General features: G+C 40.9%; 1 protein-coding gene across 1 annotated transcript in view; it reads left to right on the plus strand.

Annotated features, from left to right (window-relative positions):
• Positions 1 to 2,318: 2,318 nt before the first annotated feature.
• The window catches only part of ATP6V1C1 (ATPase H+ transporting V1 subunit C1), a 33,684-nt gene continuing 18,755 nt past the window's right edge, over positions 2,319 to 17,247 (plus strand). Inside the window, exon 1 of the mRNA XM_069005279.1 lies at positions 2,319 to 2,337. The gene's annotated coding sequence lies outside the window, so the exon portion shown is untranslated. The remainder of the gene's footprint in view (positions 2,338 to 17,247) is intronic.

Consider the following 17,247-nt stretch of genomic DNA (forward strand, 5'->3'; position numbering starts at 1 on the left):
TTTTTTTCTGCAGCAGAGTGGCTGCTTGCAGTGAGATGAGGTGTCAGCAGGAGCTCAGTGGTCATCTGCTCTGTTTAGCCAAACAGCAATGGCTTGGACCAGCCTCAGCACACTCCATCTTCTCCCTGGCCAGTCCTTGACAGGCTACTGGGGGAAAGGGGTGTTGAGAGATATAGAGGGAACCCGGGGCTGTGGAGGAGGAGGGAGACAAGGATGGGATGAGGTGAGATAGGATTTCTGCACAAATCATGGGAAGCAGACATGGTTACTGCTGCTGCCCATGGAGCAAATTGTCTCCTCCTACAACACCTTAGATGAGCTTCTATGGGACGATAACACCACAAAGCCATGCAATCCATGTACCATTACCATTGGCCAGAGCCCCATAGGGGACATCTAAATCACGCATTCACACAGCATGCTTAATGACCCCATGAGTGAAGTATAAAACAAAGGTAATAATATAGAGCTGCAGTGAAATCCCTTAGGATACTGATGAGAAAGCAGGCAGCTCTGCTTCCTGCAAGACAGGCGCTGATTTCCTCCGATGGCAGTACCAAGCTGCCACTGCGGCTGCTTGCTTTAGCGCAGGATGCCAGCTGCATGATACCATTAGCATTCCTCATCAGCCACGGCTTATGTCTCTCTGTGCACAGTGTTGGAAAACCAGGTCATTCTCTTGGCTCATCCTCCTCTGATAACTCCTCTTTTCTTCCACTGCCGGGAAGACGAGGATGGAGTAATTAGTTTTCACTAATGTTCATCTCTATGTGGAACTCCTTTTTGCTCAAGCCAAAAATGAAGTTTTCACATAGTTTGCATGCCCTAAGAGGAGGAAAACTGGAGACAAATTTGGGAGGCACCCATTTTCCTTGTGTTATAATGATTCAGCTGATATTTTTCAAAATACCGCAGAGAATACAAATGACATGTTAAACTTCCAGTACTCACCGAACAGAGAATAAGGGAGTGTAATTCCAATGAAAATACAAAGTTAAATGCCTACCCATGCCAGATAACAACTGGTACTGCAAGGCTGTCATAACAAGCAACCTAAAATCACACCCTTAAGTAGAAAAGCTGCCCAAAGTTGTATTTAACTGCTCGGGGTTTGCAAGCAGATCAGAGTCCTGATATTCCCAAGAAGCTGCAGGGGAAAATAAAAATGAAAAATTCAACCCAAACACCAGATAAGAAGTTCAGGTTTTCTTAATAAAACAATGGATGTGATGGCTGCTAAACCTTTGAGGAATAAATTTTGAAAGGACTGTATAGAGCATGATACAGAGAGATAAAGCAACAAACTTTATTAAAGGGTAAGTGATTTTGGGCTGTGGGTGAATACATAAACATAAATGCCCACAAAGAATTATCTGGTTGGTACAGTGAGGCTTGTATATTGGTAGAGTAACTGTATCAGTAATTAAAGCTGCATTAATGTGCTTGACTGATGCTCTGAAAGTGTCATTGTAATGGCAGTCACAGCACCAACTGAAGCAACTAAGCTGTGAGAGGAGGAGCTACTAGCTACAGAGGCTCCTTGTCAGGAATATGCTTGAAATTTGATATGTTGGTACACTATTAAAAATAACATGATTTAAATAATAATACGCCCCCACCCCCCACTGTTTAGTATCCACTGGAAAAATTGTAAAATCAACCAAATTGCATGCAGTGTTTTAGGAGATAAAATATGAAGCAGAAAACTCATTAGCAGTCATTGATATCCTCTCATCACCAGGGGGGCTCTTTGGAAAGAAGCACACCAAGTTTCAAGCTACTACATTGTATTTTGGGAGGCTGGGAAGGATCAAAGTCACCCTGAAATTACAGTTGGATGTGAAGACACTAGAAACATTTAAATTTCTCTTTTGCAATGATTTAAGTTAAGAAGTCTTAAACATGGCATATAAGCTGTCCAGACCTCTGAAAACACAGATCTGTTCCTTCAGTTAGGTGAGAGTTACAGCTCACTGGGAGAAAAATATCAGCCAGGAAAGTTTGTAAATAGATTTAGTGGGAATAAGTGGGCTCCTAAAACAAGAGAAACATTAAAAAAAAAATCCTACTGAAGCATAGATGATCCTAGCTGCCCAAATTCAGAAGAGTGATTTTACAGAAGATTCAGATACATCAGTATTATTAAAATAGGATTTAGCCCAGAAGGCCACACATCCCTTAAACTTGTCATAACAACTCCAGATATAATAGAAGCCCAAGGTGAAACTATACTTCAGATATGTGATGTTAGTTGCAGATATGTTTGTTATATTTTTCAGCTTCATCTCTTGCAAGCCATTGGGTTTCAAATAGATCCTGAAGAAATAAGGATCTTTGGTAAGTCAAATGACCTATTACCTGCTCCCTGAAGTGGTTAATTTAATAAAAACTATTTCAGTGTTATCCACAATCAGTACCGATGTGATAATGAATATCACCTCAGGCCTCTATGTTGTGTGAAAACAGTGCTTGGTTCACAATGGGGTAATCACAATTTCATATATACACAAGACCAATACTAAGGACTTAACAGTTACAATGATGCACGAAGAATCAATTCAAAGAACCCCTGGACAGAAATCCTTCCTTGAGTTTTTTCCAGATTTGAGCCTGGAATGTCAAGTGTGCTTAAAATGTAATTTGCAGCAATGAGCATTTTACCATGATTGGGCTTTTCTTATGCATTGCCAAAAGTGAGATAAAGGAGCTTCTCTGACACTGTTAGGCCCCGATTCTTGCAGTCTACATGCTTTGGTGATATTTAGACTATGAAAATATGGACAGTATTAGTGATGGTCTTTTGTAATGCAGCTACTGAGCTGTTAAGAAGAAACCTAAACCTTGCAGTTGCCTCCTCCCATAAATCAGTGCCTGTTTCATCACTGGAGGTACAGAATTAAATACCCTTTAGTTAGATCTTGTAGTGAAGACAAACACTCTGCTTTAGAAATTAACCTGCAAATAAAAAAGTACAAGCAGCCACCATTTTTCTATGTTTTACTACATATTTTCAGGGGAGTGCGAGGAGAGAAAAAGAGATTTCGAGGTTCCAAATATATTAGAATAAATCCCTTTCTAGAAACATTGCATAAGATAGTGCAATAGTTCTGGTTTGATTAATTTATGACTTAAGATCTTCTTTACAGATGTCTCTTCCTACTGCCAGCCCTTGGCCAGCTGCTACTCCTGGCACTTTGTGCTCACCCAACAAACAGCTCACACCCAGGCTCTAGAAGGCCATTGATCAGTAACTAACACTTTCAGTTGAGTAGAGACTTCCACGGCAGGATAAAGTGACAATAGCAGAGGAGGCAGATTGTAAAAATCTGACCAGCCATAGTAACACACACTGGAGGACAGCTTGAGTTTGCATATTAACTTCTTTGTTTGTCTTTCTCCAACAGATGATACTTCTATTGCATAGTAAGTGAGCAACATTATTTGGGGTTTTGTATTTAATTAAAAGCTAAGAAAAAAAGGCTAAGTCCTCTTCTATCCTTATTTCTTGCAGCCAGTGATCTCAAAGGTTTTCATTAAACAGTTGTGCTAATACTCTTGTAGTCACATATCAAGAAGTGGGAAAAGTAGAAAACACTAGAAACATAGAATCACACAGTATTCTGAGTTGGGAGAGACTCAAGAATATAATTAAATCCAACTCCTGCCACAGGGCAGACTAAAAGGTAAACCATATACCTAAAAGCATTGTACAAAGCCCTCTTGACCACTGACAGGACTGAGGACATGACCACATCCCTGGAGACCTTGCTGCAGTACAGATCTCTGAGCATTCAGCCCAAAAACCGTGCAAAGAGACCTTTTGTTGACAGCACTGTCATGGAGAGAGCAAACCTTAGCTGTGGTTGTGCAATTGTGTTGCGAGGGTATGAGAGGATAGTAATTAGCTGTGCAGGAAAAGGTCTGTGGGACTGAGTTTAGGCCTCAGGCTCTGAGCATGAGCCAGCATGGTGGAGCTGCTCAGGAAGACTGCTTAGAAGCTGGTAGAGACACTACCATGGTAACGCCTGCAGTTGTTGGATCTGGTTCAGAAGGTTTGACTCTAGCACCAATGGCCCATTAATGTTTATGCAGTGTAATATATTATAAATGAAAAGCAGTTCTGGGGGGGGTCCTTTGTACTGCTGGTGATGAGGTGATTCCTTCCACAGTTTCATCCATGCTAGCGTCTTCAATAGGAAGAGTGGTCTCTAGACCATTCATGTCTCACAAAAATGCTGCTGAAAGAGCCTGCAATCTTCTTTAGGATCCTAAAAAATGTAGTTGTAACAGCAAGATTTGCATTCCTTAATCTGCTTTTTCATTAAGAGAATATTTTATATGCAGATCAGCTTCATTTGCCTCCAGCTTATTGCAGTTATGCATCTAAAGCATCACAGCCCTGAATGTTATTCATGAATTGTAGTCTTCCACCCAATACCACAGCGCATACACATCACTAACCTCATAGGCATAGGAGAAGGAAAAGTCACGGTCCTTCTGTTTAATAAAACAAAATTATGAGGTCACTTCTCTCTGCCTGAAGATGTATTAAAAATAAGAAAAACACCTGATGAAAATATTCTGAAAAAGGTCAGAGCAACAAATGACCCAGTAAAGTGCACGGCTCTTTGAGCAGCAATACCGCTGAGCAAAGAACTGTCTTCTTACTGTGCATCATAAATCCTGTCTCCAGTTCTTAAAGTGTTCACAAGTAATCTTTCAAAATAGAACATAAAACCAGTTTCTGCATATCTGTGATATGGGGATAAGGGCTTCCTACAGGAGCAAGCCTCACTTTTCCACCATCATCATCTATTACCATAATCTCCTACACTTCATGGTACTAAATGCCTGGTACTAAAAACAAAGTTTTATTACTGAAAAAAATTTTCTAAAATTACTGAAATTATTTTTAAATGCTACCCCAAAACACTTACATGGCATTTAAATGTAGTCCTAAACCACATGTGGCTAGTACAAACTGTATTTGCATTTCTGTATTTGTGTGCTTTTAGGAGTGAAAAGGATTTAGACAGCAGTTGTGACCCTCTAAGGATGTTGTAGTCCTTACAGAGCAACTGTTCACAAACTGCTACACACTTTTCCACTGCAATTCAGGTCCTTTCGAAGTTCTTCAAAGTCTCGTTCATGTTCAGTGGTATGATAATCATGGGTAAGCAGGCATGGAAACGTCACTGACGCTGCTCATCTTGCAGAAACCCTGTGACACCTTTGACTAGGGTGTGTTATAGCACAGATGGTTTCAATCTTTCCTTTTATCTCTCCGACACCAGCATGACAGAGCAAACACTTCCACAGTGCTGGGGAACGTGACATATGGAGCAGGACTGATGCTGTGTATGCTCTTGCAAGCCCCAAATGGCCAGGGAGCTGCAGCCACCTCTGGCCTCCTCTGGCCTCGTGTGCTGCACTGAAGCTTACTACAGCTTTCCATTTTAGCTGGGTTCAAAGAAAGGCCAAACTGAATCCCAAACCAAACAAACAAGCCCTAAGTGCCCCTACAAGCTTATCAGCATTGCTGAAGCTTTTCTTTAATTTCTTGTTTTCTTGTTTGTGCAAAGAAATCTGCAGTCACTTAACAGGCTTGGCATTGTGTGTGACTCCCTGCATCAGCAACTAGGTCAACCAGCAGGGTAAAGCACTGTACATGTGAGAGGCTCCCTCAGCTCATAATCAGCCGATGCCTGCTGATTATATTTTGGGAATTAGCTAGGTAGAAGAGAATGTCCTCCCAGGCATCTGCTACTCTGAAATTTTAGTCCATTTGCACCAGTCATCTGAAACCTCTTCTTGGCCCCAGCTGAAAGGAGTGCTAAACCCATGGCAGCTAAAACAAAACTAAAACCAGTGGAAAGTTCAGGGGGTTTGTCTTCTTCTTCGCTCTTTTCAGCACTTGTAACTACCCAGTAATTAGTCACAGCACCCAACACTATATAGGGCTTGTTCTGGGTTCAGAGAGTATCAGCTTTCCCAAGTGATGCAGATAACTCTTGGGTAAGATAAAAGTGAGAGGATAAAGACACAGGATATTTTTACTTGGACTATTTTTATTTACCATATGAACATCATTCCTCTCAGTGCCTTAGGCAAAGACAAATAAAACTGCAAAGATGACAGCTACCCTTACATCTAGGCAGGCAGAACTCCCCATCCTGCCAAAGCGTGGGTTTGCTTGCTTCGTCTCTAGTGGAGCTGCCTCTGTTGTAGTGCCATCAATTTGGAAACACTGCTGCAAGAACATATTTTTGGCCTTCACTCAGAAACTCCTGCCAGCCCTCCACAGAGCCTGGGAGACCTTTTACGCTGTGAGCTTGCCTTTAAGGGAAAAGTCCTTACAGAATAAATGATTTCTACATTGCTCTTGTAGCTCAAATGTTCAGATAATCTGTAAATTAAAAAAAACCCCAACAAACAAATAAAACTGACAGCTTTTCAGAGTCCCACCTGGGACATACCATTGCTCTAAAAGCTATGGAATAATACCGAGATTACCTCCAAATTCACTCATATGACAAAATTCTCCTTGAATCAGAACACCAAAGCATTTGTGACTACACAGCAACTGCAGACATGAAAAATGGAGGGACATTTCTGTCCTACCTTCTCCTTTCTTAATCACTTTAAATCTAATCTTCCATATTATGCAGAATTTGTGAAATTGCAGCCAAGTTATTTACCTACAACCCTCTCTGCCTTTTCTTTTGCACTGTGCCCAGCCATGCCTATGCACACAGTGACAGCATTTCACCCTATTTCAGGAGCTATAGAGTCAGAGGGGCTTAAAGGAGGCTTTGGAGGAGGTCATCAACAGCCTCCCGGAGAGGCTGCTTGCACAAGGGTGGCAGTGGAGCTTGCCAGGGCACATGGTCATCCTGCCCAGATGATATTGCTGTGCACTGCACCTCACTCAGCACATCTGCCATGCTTGATGAGGTACAGCAGGAAAGGATCTGAGCTGTGGGGAGTAAGCTGGCACATTCACAATGTGCTCTCAGTGTGCAATAGAAGCAATCTGGAACACATTTTAAAAAGCCCTCCAAGTGCAGAGCAGGGGTGGCCATACAAAAAGGTTGTGCAAAATAATATTGACCTTAGACTTCACACTCTAACTTCCTTGACAACAGCTTATTTCCAGGGTGGATAAACCTGAAGATGGAAAAGTCTGCTTAAGCACAGAAACATGAGTAACAGAAACTTGTCAGATAATGACAATACAGAAAATGTATCATGTGAATTTCCATTCTGTCTCCTAATGCAAGGTGGAATGGAGAGTTGAAGAAATTAAAATGTGACCCATTCAGGAGTGATGTGAAGTTAGGTTCTTTCTCATGATGGACAGTTCAACTGTGGGACTCCCAGATGATAGATATTACTGATGGCTAGGACTCTGTAGGAGTCTGTAAGGGCATGAACACTAACACCAGTGTTCAGAGTTGCAACACATTGAAATCTTGAAATCAGTCAGGGTTTATGCCAATCCTCAGCTAAACGCGATTAGGACATTTCTTGCCCCTTCCTCTGCTGAATACTAACAGGGAAAGCATATAGGACTATGTGAGTCGTGGCTAATCCAGCAAAACAGCTGGTGTGACATACACGGGAATGTTGCATTAAAAACAGTGTGACTTTGTAATAGTTAGAGGCCTTGGTGACAGTGGCTTTCCTTTTAAGGAGTATCTCACCCATTTGTGTATTCTATTTCTTGTATAAATTCATTAAAAACTTGAAAATGAAAATGACAAAAATGTCAAATCTAGAAAATTAACTACCTAGTGACTGGATGGGAGGTGGAGGCTCCCTGGAGTGTGTGTTCACTGCCTTTAAAAATCAGATACATGTGTTAGATTACAGGTAGGTTATGGCCTCAGATATATGCTAGTGCTCAACCATAATTAGCCCTGCACACTTCCTTTCCACAAAGGGGCACTTTAAAGAAACCTATTTAAATATATATAACTCTGTAAAAATAGACTACTTTGAGTACTTAGAAGTCAAATTTAAAATATAATCACACTAGAAGAAATATCCAGCAGTCTGTGCACATTTCCAACTCAGCAAAGGACATATCAAGTATTAGATCTCACTCCAGTACCCCAGGTTCCCTGCAAGCACCAGCTCTTATCAGTTGTCACAGTCTGGATTAATCCATCAGACTGGCTGTGTGCCATTAAGACCAAAGGGATGTGCAAGGTACAGAGGCAAAAGGTCTCTCTGCAAATGTAGTGAGACAGAGGCAGTGCCGTAACGCTTGCAACAGGAATTGGAAGAGCCCATGATATTACATCGGTTTCTGCCCAATTGCTGCATGTTCACTAAAAGAAAAAAATCATGGGCTGTGTAGAAAAACTCAAAGGTGGGGATTGTTAGTGGCACCAGAAAGGAACAAATATCAATAAAATGTAATCATAAGGATTTTTAAAAAATCACTTATTTTGTAGTTTTTGTAGCTGAAATGCAGCAGATTGTACACTACTATCAGTATTTTGGTGCAGAGCAATGAAGCACAGAAATGGCACCTATTCATTCTGCCTGGCCAGCCCTTGCTCAGCTGCGTATCCTTCACATAGACACAAGATCTACTTCACCACAGAGATATAAATGGAACCAGAGAATGACAGGACAATTTGGGTTAGAAGGGACTTTTATGATCATCTAGTTCCAACTCCCTGCCCATTGGCAGACACCTTTCACTCAGCCAGGTTATTCAAAGCCCCATCCAGCCTGGCCTTGAACAGTTTCAGGAAGAGGGCATCCACAACCTCCCTGGGCAACCTGCTCCATCCCGCAGCGCTGAGCCGCTGCGCTGGGTCCCACAGCTGCGGCATCTCATCTGGGCATGCGTTATAGGCACATCCAGGCTTTCCCAATGCACTCTGTCCTCATGGCCATAGCCCACAGTAGCTCCTACCAAGCTACTGTATAATGTAATTCCAGGTATTAACAGGCAATAACTCCTCAAAACCCAGTGATGAAACCCAGAAGATCAGATCCAAATAAGCTCTTGCCTGGAAACCCGTGAGCCTCTGGGACAAAAGATTCCAGGAATTGTTGTTGTCAAAGAAGAGAGGTGACAGAAACTCAAGAGCTATCTCCAAATCAGGGCTGCCACAGCACAGCAATCATAGTGGTCCCTGACTTGCAGGACAGCACTGCCCTGGAGGGCTCGTGGAGGGGAGGGGCAGATCAGTGTGCAACACACGAGGAAGAATGGGCATATAGGTCTGCCAGTTTGAGACAAATTTTAATATCCTCTGATAGAAGGCAGGTTACAACCATCCCTCCCCCACCAGGTTCAGGAAAAAAAAATTTTCCTCGGAGGAAAGTGAAAGAGATAAAAAAACTATTTATTTAACAAACACACAGGGAAAGAATAATAATGCTGAATAATAAAACCTCTCACTGTGGAGAGAAACCTGGAAGATTTCAGAGTCCTTCTGTAGGTGTGGTCTCTCTCCTCCTCCTCACAGCTGGGTTGTGGTGGGCCCACCTCTGGGACCTTGGTGGAAAATTCTCCCGGTGTGTTCTGATGTTGTTGGAACAGTCCAGAAGAGAAGAAGGGAAAAGCCGAAGTCCCAGGAAAACAAAGTTCAACTCTCCGTCTCCTTCCGGAGAAAAGGAGCTGAAAGCTGGCTGAAAAGCAGGAAGGGTGCTTCCTCTGCTCTTGCTGCTGCAGAGCAGGACGCAGAGGAGTGTGTGTCTGTGTCCTTGAACAACTGCTTTGAAAAGTTCGCTCGGTTTTTTTCTCTCCCCCCTCTCAGGCTCAGTTTAAAAAGGCACAGAAAGGCACAGGATTGATATCTGGGCATAGAGCAGCAATAGAGGATACACATCATAAAGTTACCCCAAGAAAACAGGAAAAACACACTAAGAAGAAGAAGAAAAGCAGATGAGAGTGAAGAAATCAAGACCAATTAACTTGCTTAAAGAAGAAACAAAACATGCAAAACACCCCTACAGAAAGAAAAAGAGTAATTACTATCCCAATAATAGCTATAAACCAAAGCAGTTGCTGAAGTTAGCATAGGGATCTTACTCAGTTGCAGAGGAAAGAAGTGATGCACCAAGCACTTCTGTGAGCAAGGTGTGCTTTGCATTGCCAGAAGCACTATCTGACAAAATGTCTCTTTATATATATATGTAATGTGAAGAAATAAGATTTTCCATGAATTATTGTCCAGCTAGATGACCTTCCCCTCTGTCATGGCCAGAGAAGGGCATTTCTTTCCTATTGGCAATTATGCCCTTCCTAAACACATTTTTACCTGAAACAGAGGTAAAATACAGCATTTAGACAGTTGATTTCAAATATAATGATCCCAAGTTGAACTGTACCATTTCTGTTCTTTTTGAAGCTCTCCTGTGCTCATTTTCTTTACTGAGAAGTGCATCCTTTCAGCCAGCCTTTGCATGGTAAAAACCAGAAGTCCTATTAGTAGAGGAGCATTCTCAAATACAAATCTAGATTTCTACTGTTGATGAGAAAAGACAGCCTGGAGAAGGCAGCAATTCCCACAGTGGGACCATTCTGACCATGGGCTAGGGGCTGGAAGCCTGGGTTCAATCTTCACTCAAACGCTGCTTGAATGGGAGCAAGTCAGATCCCTTCCCAATGCTTCATTCTCTTCATTCATAAAATAAACATATGAGTGACATATATTTGAGATTTAAGAGTGAAAAGAGAGTTAAAGAGATATTGTTGCTGTTGTTATAATTTATTATTATTCACACTTTTACATCGCCTTTCTCACCTACAATGTGTTAGGCATTGCCTTACATGAAACCTGGAACTGCATCTACCAAATTTGGTTGTTTGCCATCCAAGCTGTGCTTTAGGCAAGGAAAGGTGCCTTTGTATCTTACTGCTGCCTCAAACACATGTAACAAGTGTCAACAGTTCTTCCAGCTATCCCTCTTGTTCTCAATGCATGCCTTATCTTAAGAAGGTACTGTTTCACATTGTATTTTCCAAATCCAGGGAATTCAGTGCAAGTTCATGTCTATCTTCATTGTTTAATCAAAACACTGTTGATCACATTACTAATTCACCCAAGCAGAATAAATGTGATTCAAAGGAATTTGATGTGGAAGAATCTACTATGTTATTTAGCCCAAGTCCAGAATAGCCTGTTAAAGAGAGAGACCTTAAACATTTTTAGCTCCAGAATAAACAAAAGGCAAAAAGATGCAAGGGATGGTGATGGATTATTGTGTTTATGCATTCCAGGTGTCAGAATAAAATGTACTCCTGTCTAAACTTTGGAATACACTTGTAGAATGGACTCAAAGATAAAATACCCAAAATGCCACTGCTGGGTGATCACTTATTCTCATAAATAAGGAGTAAGTGCTACCATAAACTTCAGCGCCTCCTGTGAGATCATTTCATTCTGGTAAAGAAATGGGGAATATACTCAAAGATCTAAATTTACCAGCAGGTAAATCACTGCCCTTTTGGCAAATTAAAATAAACTGGCAGTGATATGTGTCACATAGTCCATATGGTTGCCTTGGAGGTATGTCCAACAAAATGAGACTTCAGCTCCCGGGAACTTCAAGTGAATTATTAGCTTTGCTCCACTTCTGTGAAGAGCCAGACATACCATCGTTTATAGACTGTGAAAAACAAGAACAGAAGATAAGCTGTTCTAACATTGCCCTCTATCAGAAATTTGAAGTAAAGACAAAATTTAAATGATTTATGAATTTTGTATGTAGTAGATGTTATTGTCATAGTTAGCAAAAGAAACATATAACATCATATGAACCATAAACACATACATAATTTTATTTATGTGATGACAGGATTCAGTGGAAGTGCTGCATGAATCAGCTGTACAGCTCAGTGCTCATGTACCTTCTGGGCCTCTTGCTCTCCCACCAGCTCTCTCCTTCAAGCGCTGGTACACTTACAGTTACTGAGTAGATTAGGTTAAAGAACTGATTCAACTGAAAAATAACAGAGGGGATGGAAAAGGTTGTTTTCCAGCCACATGAGTCCACTGTGTGGTTGCAGATTGCTCATACTGGGCAAAAGGGGACGTAATGTGGGGCAGGACTGGCAGGCAAGGACACAGAAGGGAGATGATGACATTATAAGCTACCTTTGCAATCTGATGTCAAGTAGTTAATTATCAAAATACACCGTAAAACCTTTTCTAATATAATGTTGTGATGAGGAAAATATTTGGCCAGGATTATAACCAAAGGATTTAAATGAGAGGAAACTCAGAATTTATGAGAATACAGTGAATTACTCTAATTGGTTTTTAAAAAATAATTTTAGAGGAAAACTGTCTAGGACAGTTATACAATAGTGAGACAGGGATTTTGTTTTTCTTGTCAAAACTACTGTGGTGGTAGTCTATATTATGTCTTCTTTAGTCAGCAACTTCTGTGTTCCAAGGTGCCATCTACAAAAGCACAAAGGACATCCTGCTAGGCTGAATGAGTGCTTCTAGAGCTGGGTGCCAAGTTATAACAGTTGGTACTTTATTGTCACTCTTCCTAATCTGTCATAAAATGTAAGTTGCCAATCTATTATTGCTATTACTGATATGATTATATATGGTTTCCATTTTTCAGAATATACAGCCATGTAACTCATTTAAATACTACTATATGGTAATGAAATTACCTAGATGGAATTTTAATTCAGCATAGGTTCACAGTGGTGTTCAGGCATTTAACTCCAGTGAACTGACATCTGGCATCACTGGTGTCCTGAAATCTTATTCATGGCTTCTCCCACGGCTCCTAAAACATCCAACCATTCTGCTGACAGACCCCTCTGGACTTTGAGATTTCTTCCACTGAGCAGATTTGTAACTGGTCACTGCTTTGCTGTGCACCCTGCAAAGTTCTGCTGCTTAAGCCAAGCCAGCTGGGCTCTGCTGTAGACACAGGTGTGCTGGACAAGGAGGGTACTGCCTGACTTTGCATTATTTGAGAATGGGACTAACATGAGATTTGGATGCAGCAGGGTGTGGATGGAAGTCCTGTGCAGCCACGGGGCTGAACATGTCCCCGGGTGTTGCACACTGTACAGGGCTACAGCCTTCCCTGCCCCTTCTAATCAATGCAAGCCTAGAGTCCCACAAGAAACCCCCATCAGCTTGTCTCTGCACAAGAACTCTAAATGAGGGCTCTGAAACACAGATCCATGACAATACTGAGCTTTCCAGTGCCCCCTTCCATGAATCAGGTGCTCTCCCAAATAACAGTAGAGCACTTGAGAACTCGAATGAGGAAGGTAGTGGTCGATGCTGTACATGTGGAGTGTGCAAGTGGGATCACAAATGCTGTGACTTCTCTCAGCTTGATTTGGAACAAGGCTTTGGACCTGGATTTCAACTCTGTCAGAATACAGCCTGCCCTAAAGCTTTTCAAGCATGATGGTTTAAATCTTTCTGCACCTGTCCTGAACATGCTGCCCATATTGTATAGAAGAATTAAATGCTCATATGCATAAATACATATAAATGCAGACTTCAATGTCAGTTGTGGCAATTTAGGAATTTAAAAAAACTTTGTTAAATTCAGATTTATTATCTGCCTCAAGTCCTTGAGCTGAAGCTGAAAGTCAGGGATGAAGTTTTAAAACAGAGAACCAGCTAGGGAAGAGATATTCTGTCTCCAGGACAAAGCTTAGCTGAAAAAAAAAAATTTTGCTATGGTTTGCAAACATCTTTTTTCAAAGACTTACATTTCAATCTTAGGGCTTGTGTCTCCCAGACAACATCTGGAAAGATTAAAATGCAATGTGTTTTGATAGGTATTTTTTATTAAAATGCTTTCAAAAAGCACCTTCAGGAAAAATAAAGATAAATAACAAAGTAATATAATATTTTTTCTCCGCTTTCTTTAAATAATTTTGGGATAACAATAGTATTTTTTCTCTCATTCTCCTATCAGCCAAACTGATGGAAGCTGCAGGATGGGGTCTTATACTGCAGTTTACCCATGTTACACAGAATATTATGATCTTACCTAACTGTATTTATTTTTCAGATATTTGCATGCTGAAACATGCTACTGGGACATAAGTACAGCAATATTATTCTTCCCTATTGCTTGATCTACAGCTATTTTTCAGCTTTAAAATTGTAACTTTTCATTTTTGGGGCTTTAGTCCTGCAAATGGTATAGTATCCTTATTTTACCACCTTTATTACCAGAATAAAAAAAAATCCTACTGACATATTAAAACTGTGAGTAAAATTATGATCATGTTAAAACCGATGATAATATTCCCATTGTCTTCAGCAAGACAGCTTGTCAGCTTTTCTTGGTATAATATCAGAGAAGCATGTCCTCAGAGGATGCCAAAAAGCAAGGGAAATTTGTACCATCTCTGATGATTTCTGTTGTATATGTCATCCACATATCACAGAAGAACACATAGCTCTGCAAAAATCATTAGAGAAAATTTGGCTACAAATCAAATAAATAAATAAATAGAGAATTCGTGACTAATCAGAATTCAAATAAAGTCTGTATTTCCCTCAAAAATGACCAGAGATGTGAAGATTCATCACATTAGAATGAAAAGCTAAAATCCTGTCACCATGTTCATTTTGGAACCATCCATTGCTATGAGGGAACGTGGAATGCTGGTCCCGACTCACAGCTGAGAGGGCTTCTGCGGGACTGAGTCCTTGGACGGCCTCTGGCAGCAGCCTGCAATGGCCTTTTTAGCTGAGGCTCCTGCACAGCCAGCATGGATTCCCTCACTGGGGACTTCCCATTGCTGCCTGGTGCAGCACACATGCCTGGGGTCATATAAATCCTGTGGGACCCTCCTAACCCTGGGTAGGGTTACTTTCATCACCAGGATTTTCAAACAGCAGCAGCTGCTTCCATAACCTATCTCATGTATTCTAGTTTTCACTCTCCAGATCTAAAAGAGCAACCACTTCATGCAGGTGGTAAAAGATCATTTCTAAGGGCAACCCTGCCACGTCACTTCTTGCTAACTCCTAGGTAAGCTTTCTCAGTCCTAAGTAGTTTTACCTCAATTACCTGTGTGCAGCCCAGTGCACACTCAAGTCGAACTGTGTTTAGCCTGTGCATAATAAGAGTATTCAACAATAAGGAGTCATTCAGATATTCAAAATTGAATACAGGCCTATACAGAGATCTGACCCAAAGTAATTTTTGACATATATTTTTATTATAGAATGAGACTTCTATGCAGTGATTTAAAGAGATAATTATTTTTCAAAAATTACAACAGAAAATAATTGAGGTCGTAAAGACACATCACAGTTCCTTCCTCCCTGAATGAAATTTCAACAAATAGATTTCTCAAGACATATAAAAAAGAAGTATGTACTATTTTTTTCCAGGCTTCAGAGTCTTCATAAAAATACCCCTGTCAGGCAAGATGGAGCAATGGTACAGGGAAGTATTATTATAAAAATATTAGTGAACATATCTGTTTAATCTACCATCTATCCACTCCTATTGTAGCAGCTGTGGTTTTAAATGCTACTAATTACTGATTTCTCCCTAACAGCATTTATAATGATTGCACATGTGGCTTTGGTTTCTCACCAATAGCTCACTTAAAGACTGTGTTGCAGCTCACTGTTACTGTGCATTTATTCCAAGGGTGCTAATATCCGGGTTGTTTGATTTTTGCTAATATTTTCCTTTTTTTGTTGTTGTTTTCTAGTGAAGAGTGATAGATTGCCTACAGGCTTGCTCTGTACCTCATTGATATCAGTTAACCAAACGGCAAATATAAAACCAACCATAATAGGCAGTGGGCTTTGAGTAGCAGATCATAGGTTCTTGTTGTCAGAATCCCCTCCTGCAGTTTTACAAGCACGTTGTCATTTTGCAGGTTAGAAATGCTTGCTGTTCGTCTCTTAAGTACTGCTTTTAGAGTACCATTTACTAACCACTCTGTTTATTTATAGAGGTTGATGCCAAGTTTCCGTCTGATAGCCTGGAGCTGTGGATCACTCAAAAAAATCTTATCTTGTTCCAAAAATAACACAGATAATGTCTTGCATTTGCTGGTCGGTGTTTGCACGTGGCATATATTGCCACATTTTGAGGAAATGGCTTGCAATAATAATGAGAAAATGTGCCTATTGTGAAATTTTGTAAGATTTTTCATTGAAAATACTTAATAATTTATCCATTAAGAAATTATTCTTGCTACAATTGTTAATTTGGGATTTAAAAATAAGTTTGCCCACATTTAAGGTAGGCAAGTTTCTGTTTTACCATGTTAGTTTCGGGTAAGTCTTTTTATACTGATATGAGAAAAGCCTCCCTAAGAAAATTTTAGCAGTAGGAGCATGTAAGAGCACTATAAATGGCTGTGGGCAGCTTGGCAATGGGAACATTTTCAGCAGCCTCTAGTGGTTGAAGGACAACTTAAATGGCTGAAGGAAGACTGATCTGTCACATCAGGGCTTGTTTAACAACATTCACACTTTGAACTTGACCAAGCAGAGTTTGGAGCACTGAGAGTTAAAGGGGGTAAGAGCACTGGACTAGAGGCCTGAAGTTGCTCCCAGAGACATAAAGCTCCATTCTCTGCTGGGTTGGACCTGTGTGAAGTCACCTCTCTGATATCTCTGATCACATTTGTGCCTTTTCTCTGCTGCAGTTCCCCACAAGCCATCCACAGCTATAGAAGGGCTCCAACTCTTGCCTATTTGGAAATAGAAAAAAACAAAACAACAACCTAAGAAAAATAGGAACAAACCATTTGGTTCCCTAAAACCAGCAAACCAAAATAGTTTGCCTTTTGTGTTCTGCTTTTTTTGGATAATGTTGTGAATTAAGATGACAGGCAGTATCACACAACTTAGCTAGCAACAGAGCAATTTACAACCTGCTCTTTTTCACTCAGCATTTCTACTCTGAGCTAAGACAAATGGGGTTTGGTGCCAAAATAAAACAGCAACAGTTTCTTCCCAACTCTGTGTTTTCCCACTTGACCTGCATGCAAGCCTTCCCTTTTCCCAAGCCCTTCACTGCAGACTGACAGCAGTAAAGCATTTCAGCACACATTCCCAGAGTTGTGATCCCTGAAGTACTGCTCTGTTTTCCAACACTAGGTGTTTTCCAAGAGCTGATCTTCTCCCCTGTACTGGGCACTGGTGAGGCCACACCTCGAGTGCTGTGTCCAGTTCTGGGCTCCTCAGTTCAGGAAGGACATTGAGGTGCTGGAGCGTGCCCAGAGGAGGACAACGGAGCTGGTGAAGGGTC

This window comes from Aphelocoma coerulescens, chromosome 2 (assembly GCF_041296385.1).
Source record: "Aphelocoma coerulescens isolate FSJ_1873_10779 chromosome 2, UR_Acoe_1.0, whole genome shotgun sequence".
Taxonomy (NCBI): Eukaryota; Metazoa; Chordata; class Aves; order Passeriformes; family Corvidae; genus Aphelocoma; species Aphelocoma coerulescens.